The 7,972-nt window shown below is 38.5% G+C and overlaps 1 long non-coding RNA gene across 1 annotated transcript; it reads right to left on the reverse strand.

Moving 5' to 3' along the window:
- Positions 1 to 4,250: 4,250 nt before the first annotated feature.
- On the reverse strand, positions 4,251 to 5,293 carry LOC128022653 (uncharacterized). Its single transcript, XR_008185965.1, has 3 exons — positions 5,041 to 5,293; positions 4,746 to 4,842; positions 4,251 to 4,481 (listed from the first exon to the last, which is right to left on the reverse strand). It is a non-coding gene; the product is annotated as an uncharacterized LOC128022653 (long non-coding RNA).
- Between the last annotated feature and the right edge of the window lie 2,679 nt (positions 5,294 to 7,972).

The raw sequence follows: 7,972 nt of genomic DNA on the forward strand, positions 1-7,972 counted from the left end.
GCCCAGATGTTCACACAAAGAAAGATGGCATGACTTTTACTCTCTCTGTTCCTGCCACTGCAATGACGTGGAGTCGCTGTGTTTCATTCTCAAAGCGAAGCTACTTTGTTTGGACTTCCAAAGAGGAACTAGAAATCAGTGGTTAAGTTGTATTTAAACACTGTTCTGGATCAGAGAAGCACAAATATTCAGATGTGTGCAGCTCATTTTCAGGAGGATGAGGACTCTTTTCTGAACCAGTAGCCTGCAATATGTCTGTGGCTCAACAGCTGTTTCCATAAGTCAAGTCAAGTCACCTTTATTTATATAGCGCTTTAAACAAAATACATTTCTTCAAAGCAACTGAACAACATTCATTAGGAAAACAGTGTCAATAATGCAAAATGATAGTTAAAGGCAGTTCATCATTGAATTCAGTTATGTCATCTCTGTTCAGTTAAATAGCGTATGTGCATTTATGTGCAATCAAGTCAACGATATCGCTGTAGATGAAGTGACCCCAACTAAGCAAGCCAGAGGCGACAGCGGCAAGGAACCGAAACTCCATCAGTGACAGAATGGAGAAAAAACCTTGGGAGAAACCAGGCTCAGTTGGGGGGCCAGTTCTCCTCTGACCAGACGAAACCAGTATTCAATTCCAGGCTGCAGCAAAGTCAGATTGTGCAGAAGAATCATCTGTTTCCTGTGGTCTTGTCCTGGTGGTCCTCTGAGACAAGGTCTTTACAGGGGATCTGTATCTGGGGCTATAGTTGTCCTGGTCTCCGTTGTCTTTCAGGGATGTAGAGGTCCTTTCTAGGTGCTGATCCACCATCTGGTCTGGATACGTACTGGATCCGGGTGACTGCAGTGACCCTCTGATCTAGATAAAGACTGGATCTGGTGGCCACGGTGACCTCGGAACAAGAGAGAAACAGACAAATATTAGCGCAGATGTATGTATGTACCCTATGTACTTGCGTGATGTAGCAAGTACATAGGGTGTTATGGGAAGTGTTTCCGGTTCCGGTTTACCTAATTATTGCAGCCTAAAAATACTTTAACGGATTTGGATATTAAAAGCATATTAGTATGTTATGTGTATGCCAGGTTAAAGAGATGGGTCTTTAATCTAGATTTAAACTGCAAGAGTGTGTCTGCCTCCTGAACAATGTTAGGTAGGTTATTCCAGAGTTTAGGCGCCAAATAGGAAAAGGACCTGCCGCCCGCAGTTGATTTTGATATTCTAGGTATTATCAAATTGCCTGAGTTTTGAGGGTATAGAGGAGAAATACTGTGTTTTCTGAACCTTAAACCGCATAAACACATTTCATTACACCAAATACACAAAATAATGTTCTATTTAGCAGCATCAAATGACCCCTTTAAATTAATATGGGTCACACGTCTTTTCACTTTTCACTATAAACTTGTGAAAATCAGATATATCTTATATGTATGTCATCAATTCATATTTGAATTAATGTTTTGTCTGTAGTTTTTCTTATATGAATTTCATCTAAAACCGCTCATAAGGTCATTACTGATCTTAACATAAATTATGCTCATCAGAAGAACTTGTTGCAGATTTGTCTAAAAGACCTTTTACCTCAACACAAGTCATGTTTCTAGTGTTTTAAAGAGTCAACAACTACAAATCAATGAAGGAAGACTTCTCTTTTCCATTAAAAAATGGAAAAAAAACTTCTGAACAGATTGTGTTATTATTTTAATAACTGCTGCTGATGTGTGTTAGCTCTCTTTATCTCTTTACTATAGTGCAGATCAGAATCACCCAATGACAATATGACAAGAAATCTGTATAAATGAAGCATCTTCAGTGTTTTGTTCCAAAGATTCACACTGCTAATAAAATACATTAGTCAGCGTCAAATGAGTCAGTCAACATTTCCCCTCAGATCATGTATCAAGCTTTATTTGTGATATAAAGACAGAAGAGATGTATCTCTAGGATTTCCCTCACTCAATAAACCAGGAAAGAGAGAGAGATCTGACACACTGTCTGCTTACACAGAGAAGGAAAGAATGAGGAAAAGCTACAGTGTGCATACCCACAAACTATAACTTAACCCACCCCCCCAAAACACACACACACACACCACAACCTAACCCGCCGCCCCAATACACCCGAACACCCACACACTGTAACCTGAAACATGAGTGTCAGAGCAGGTCTGGTCCTGTACAAAGCCACTGAAACTCAGATAATACAAGAAACATTCAGCACAAAAATCAGTGCTTAAATTATAGATCAAAACCAAACAAACTTTCAAAAGCCCATAAAAAGTGATTTCATCAGTTAGTGAGTGAAAATGCTGTTAATAACATTCAGTACATGATTCCTCTCACAATACATGAAATACACACAACAACACTAGCCTACATTTAAAGGGATAGTTCATCCAAATAGCAAAATTATGTCTCAGAGGGAGTGTCAGCCACATTAAAAAAGTTAACAGCCTAAGTCATTTGTGGATTAATGCTTATTGGAGACACAAACCGTTTAAAACTATTCAGTTCAATTTGGTGAACTGGTGGAGGTCTCACAGGTTTGGAACAACATGAGGGTAAGTTATTAATGACATAATTTTGCCATTTGGGTAAACTAACCCTTTAAGACACACAGAATCAAACAAGACTGTTATACACAGATGAACAAATATGCATCATCAAACATTTCCAACGGATAATAATACTTCAGCACTCAGTGTAGAGCTAATGAAAATACATTTGAAACAAAAGTAAAAAGAAAAGTTGATCAACCGTTTGGGTGAAGTGCTGTTTTAAAACATTTTATAGAACAGAGGATGAAACTGTGTTAAATTTAATTTTTTTTTAAAAATTTGATCTTAAACATCATAAACAGTTTGTTATTATTATTTTTATAGTCTTTTTTTTTTTTTTTTGAGGAAACTGATTCAATGGAGTGAGTCATTTACACTTGAACCGCTTCGACTGAATCAAACTGGAGACTTCGATCATTCAGTTCAAGTGATTCGCTGACAGAAACAGATCAGAAGAGCATTTTATTTTCACATTTCAACATCGCTTGTTAAAGCAATAATCCCCAAGAAGCCGTGGTTTACAGTAAATTTATACAGCTGAGGGACGTTGTTAGACACGACAATAACCATTATTTTAAGATTTTCTCCTAAATTGGTGAGCTACTTTTAGCCTTCAGATGTTTTGTGAATCGTGGCCCTGGATTCTTCTCAAAGCATTGAAAGCTGCAGAACAGATGAAAATAGCAGAAGTGATGGATTCCAGTCAGTAGATCGACTTCAGTCATGTCTCAAACATTCTGTCTGCGTTTAGTGATTTCTCACAAACTCTTGTGACTTTATTAAATGAATCCAGTAGAGATTTCCTACTCATCGCTCGAAACACCTAGAAATATTTGTTGAGGAATACTGAAGACAGATGATTGAGTTTAGAGCTCTGAAGCTCATGAAGCTCAAAGTCACAGTAACTTGAGACATTACACATATCTGTGTATGTGTGTGTGTGTTTGTGTGTGTTTGTGTTTGAGTGAGAAATGTGATGGACCGGCCATCTGTCCAGGGTCATGTCCAGCTGTGAGATGCTGTTTCTGACTCCAGCATCAATATAAACCTACATGTGACGAGCAGTTTGAGAACGGAGGACACTATAGTGCACAAATAGCTTGGAGTCAGTTGCACTGCATCAGAATACTGAATCATTACAGTCTATTAAGAATAGGGTGAAAAATTAATAAATACATATACAACAAACGGTATGGAAGGATGCAAAATAAATTAGCAAAATGTTTTTTCTGAACGTGAGAGACTTCAGATTCAACAGCTGCAATATGAAAATACTAGAAGATTTGAATGTCAGAAATTGTATAACAAATTGCACTACAGGCCAGTGTATCTATAATGACGAATCATTAAAATACCATGATAAAACCCAGGTTTTGCAATTTTAAACAGCTGTTTTGAACAGCTAAAAATAACTGGAAGTGCATTAGAGTGGAAGCCAGATGCATTAAATTCACAAATGGTCATTCTGATTGAAATCAGGTGCATAGAATCTATGAATTAATTCACAATATCATATTGTGTCATATAAATCATATAAATATCATATCATATAAGCCACTGCTTAATAATGCATGCATTTTCATTTACTATGCATGTTTTTGTATTCCAATCAGAATTAAATCTCAGGAATACAAAAACATGCATTGTAAATGAAAATGCATAAAATATGAGTTTTAAAATATGATTTTGTTAAACAAAAAAATCTGATGCATATGATTGAGAGTAAAGTGCTGCATCAGCAGATTCTCTGGGAAAGAAGCTCTTGAAATGTTTTTGTGCTCAGACGAGTGTAAAAGCTTCCAGAAGACAGCAGCTGATCAGAAGTCTGATGATGATGATGATGATGATGGACTTCAGTGATGAAGGGTTCGATGGGAGAATCTTGTGACATCAGAAACATATGCTCCGGATCACATTACACTAGAAATCACAAACTTATATGAGATTATCCTCATTGACATGTAGTATGTTCATGGTCAAAACACAGTCTGTAAATGTTTCTGTCTGAATGTGTCTTTTCATGACAGGAATTTTAGGAAAACAGCAGCCGATCAAGTGAGACTGAGACGTGATGAATGATTAACAAACACTCACAGTACGGCTTTAGCGCCTCCATACTCTCACATCTAGCTGATATCTGTCTGCTTTTCTCTTGTGATTCACAGGTTTGTGTCTTATTCCTACCTCCACCTCTCTCTGTCCTCGTTTTTTGCTCATCTGCACTTTCTGATGCTCCTGTAGTTTTTGTTTCCTTTATTGTCTTTTTACACTCCATTCGTATCTATAATTGCACAAATGCAGTTTGATTAAAAAGCCAGCTGTGCTATGCGATATGAAACGAGGAATAAACTGTTTTAACAGAACAATTAAAACATTGCTAATTAATTCCCAAATAATCCAGTCATCCTTATGATAATAAAGCTCCTCAGTATAAAGTATAATGATGACAGACATGGTGTGTTAGAAACATGTGTCTCACCTGTGAGACGGAGAGAGATGTAGATGACCAAAGTCACGCAGTAAAGATCCAAAGAGAGAATCCTTGTTTTATAGTCAGCAGAGGTTCGGTCTGCATTCATCGATGTGCTCTTCTTTTGTACGGAAACTAAATACAGTCTCATCTGTCCTAACCAGTTAAACAACCGATGATGCAACGAGGAAGTACACTAGTCTTTCTATGACCTCATTAGCATTTATAGTCTAGAACAGGGATAGGCAACTCCGGTCCTGGAGGGCCACTATCCTGCAGAGTTTAGCTCCAACCCTAATTAAACACACCTGAACAAGGCAATCAGTGTTTTCGGGATTACTAGATAGATTCAGGCAGGTGAGTTTTTATGAGAGCTGAAGCTAAACTCTACAGCAGTGATCCTCAAATCTGGCTCGCGAGATCCACTTTCCTGCGAAGTTTAGCTCTAACCCTAATCAAACACGCATGAGTTTGCTAATCAGTGTCTTCAGGATCATTAGAAAATCACAGGCAGGTGTGTTTAATTAGAGTCGGAGCTAAACTCTGCAGGAAACTGGATCTTGCGAGCCAGATTTGAGGATCACTGCTCTACAGGATAGTGGCCCTCCAGGACCAGAGTTGCCTATCCCTGGTCTAGAATAATTGACTATTTGAGCTATATAGATCAGTGTGAGTATAATTATACCAATACATTAATATGGTGAGAAAAACAGTTTTCAGTATATCAATTACAGCTTATAAACCGATTAGAATTGTGCTGAATTTTCTCCTCATGCATTGAGGAGAATTAGGTTACTTTAGGGTTTGCATTCCAGGTTTAATAATGCTTCGCACTAATCTTTGAGAAGCATTTTAATACATTTGATAAGTTTTTTAATTTTTGGCTCTTTAGTGTACTTGCAGTCAAATGTGTTCATGATTATTGAACTTAAATGAAGCTATTTTTCAAACAACATACATTTTGTACTAAGTATATTTCAATCAGGACCACTTCCGTCAAGTATATTTATGAGAATTATAATTGCATACAGTTAGTGTTGGCGGAATGGTTATGTTCTGGGCAACACTCCATACACCTGTCCATGCAGCCATGCTTGAAAGGATAGAACAAGGTTAGATCAGATTAGAGGTTCAGTTGGTGGAGTTGGGGTTGGAGGAGGGAGTTAATTGCAAGGATTGCAAGATGGAAGAGACACTGAAGAATGGGAATTTAAATAGACCGCATGTGATAGGTGTCAAGACTGGATTGGTACATGTCAGGAACAGCTGACTGTCAGCTGATGCAAGCGTGACTAACGTGGCCTGACTGAACTAACGCAATGCTCGATTTCAATCAGGACCACTTCCGTCAAGTATATTTAAGACAATTATAATTATAATTATGTTCTGGGCAACACTCCACACACCTGTCCATGCAGCCATGCTTGGACAGAGTGCGGAGAGCAGCAAGACAAACCCCCAAAACAACCATATGCCAAAACTCCCCAACACAGCTGATGCAATTTGAATGGCCAGTAACGAGAAATGTTGCTTGGTACTATATTTATGGGGGAAGCATCACCCAAACTCGGAAAGAAGCATACAACAAGCATGTTGCTTTAGCTGCTTATGCAAAATATTTGAGGGAACTGTATGGGGGAAGCATACACCCCTAGCAGCAGCCTAATACGATGGCAGTTTGTATATCATTCAATTAAAGTGTCTAACATGCTGAAAAAAATCACATAAAGGGGGAAGCATACACCCCTAGCAGCAACAGCATAATACAACACAGTTTGTATATTATCCAATTTTAAGTCTCTACATGCTGAAGAATCACATTAAGGTGGGAGGTGGGAGCGTCACCCAAAGTTAGCAATATAGGATGTGCAACAAGCATGTCCTAAAAACGGTAAAAAGAACTGTGATTGTAAAGGGGGAAGCATACCCCCCTAGCAGCAGCAGTCTGATACGATGGCAGTTGAATTATCCAATTTTATGTATCTACCATGCTTTAAAAATCACAAAGGAGGAAGCGTCACCCGCAATTGAGGATGTGCAACAAGCATGTTTCTTAAAAAGCTTAAATCTCATGCCAATCCCGAGTACCCACAGAGCAGTACCGAATCCACATCTCCAAAAGTCTCCAGCCTTGTTATATATGCAAGACAAAAATACAGCTTCCAATTCTCTCTGGAAAACCAAGCTCATGTAGACATGCTGTGGGCGGAGCTATAATACTGATGTTTCATGTTGTTTTCATTAACATATTCACTTATGTGCTAATTTCTGACAAAAGACAGAAATCTGATGCAGTTGTACTTACCTGAATGGGGTCTTTACCATGTTTTAATAGCAAACGATGTGCAAGTCCAGCATCAACCTGGTCTTCTTTATAAAACATTCATCACTGAAATGACGAGAACACAAACACACTTGCTACACTCCATTGCTGCCCCGGAAAAGCAAACTGCATCCACGGTTCATGTAATGCTAGGTTCTTTGGGATCTGAACATGGTAAACTTTCCCTCACATCCAAAACACACTTAGTTGGAGACATTCTCGAACAAATTCCTGATGAATTGCATTTATGGTGAGGTCTCGATCTCCTCTGGTCGACATGTGCGCAGGCATGCATTCCCGAGAGAAATGCTCATGAGGAGTTCCACCATTATATACGTCATTTGATCCACAATCGAAAAACTACCGAAACTTGTACAACCCATAAGTAAGATTTTCAGCACAGAAATCTCCATTCATCCAAATTGGCCATGTTTAGCACAAAAATACACCTCTGAACAACTCTGAATCCATGAAACATCATTGTAGGCCCCCTTTAAGCAAATGTGTGATACATACGACCCCTTGCTGCATCACGAGGAGCATGTAATATGCATTAATGCTATAAGTTGCATAATGGAGGGTGGTAGTCCAGAATGGGAAGCATACACCCTTCGGAAA

The sequence above is a fragment of the Carassius gibelio genome, chromosome A11 (assembly GCF_023724105.1).
Source record: "Carassius gibelio isolate Cgi1373 ecotype wild population from Czech Republic chromosome A11, carGib1.2-hapl.c, whole genome shotgun sequence".
Classification (NCBI taxonomy): Eukaryota; Metazoa; Chordata; class Actinopteri; order Cypriniformes; family Cyprinidae; genus Carassius; species Carassius gibelio.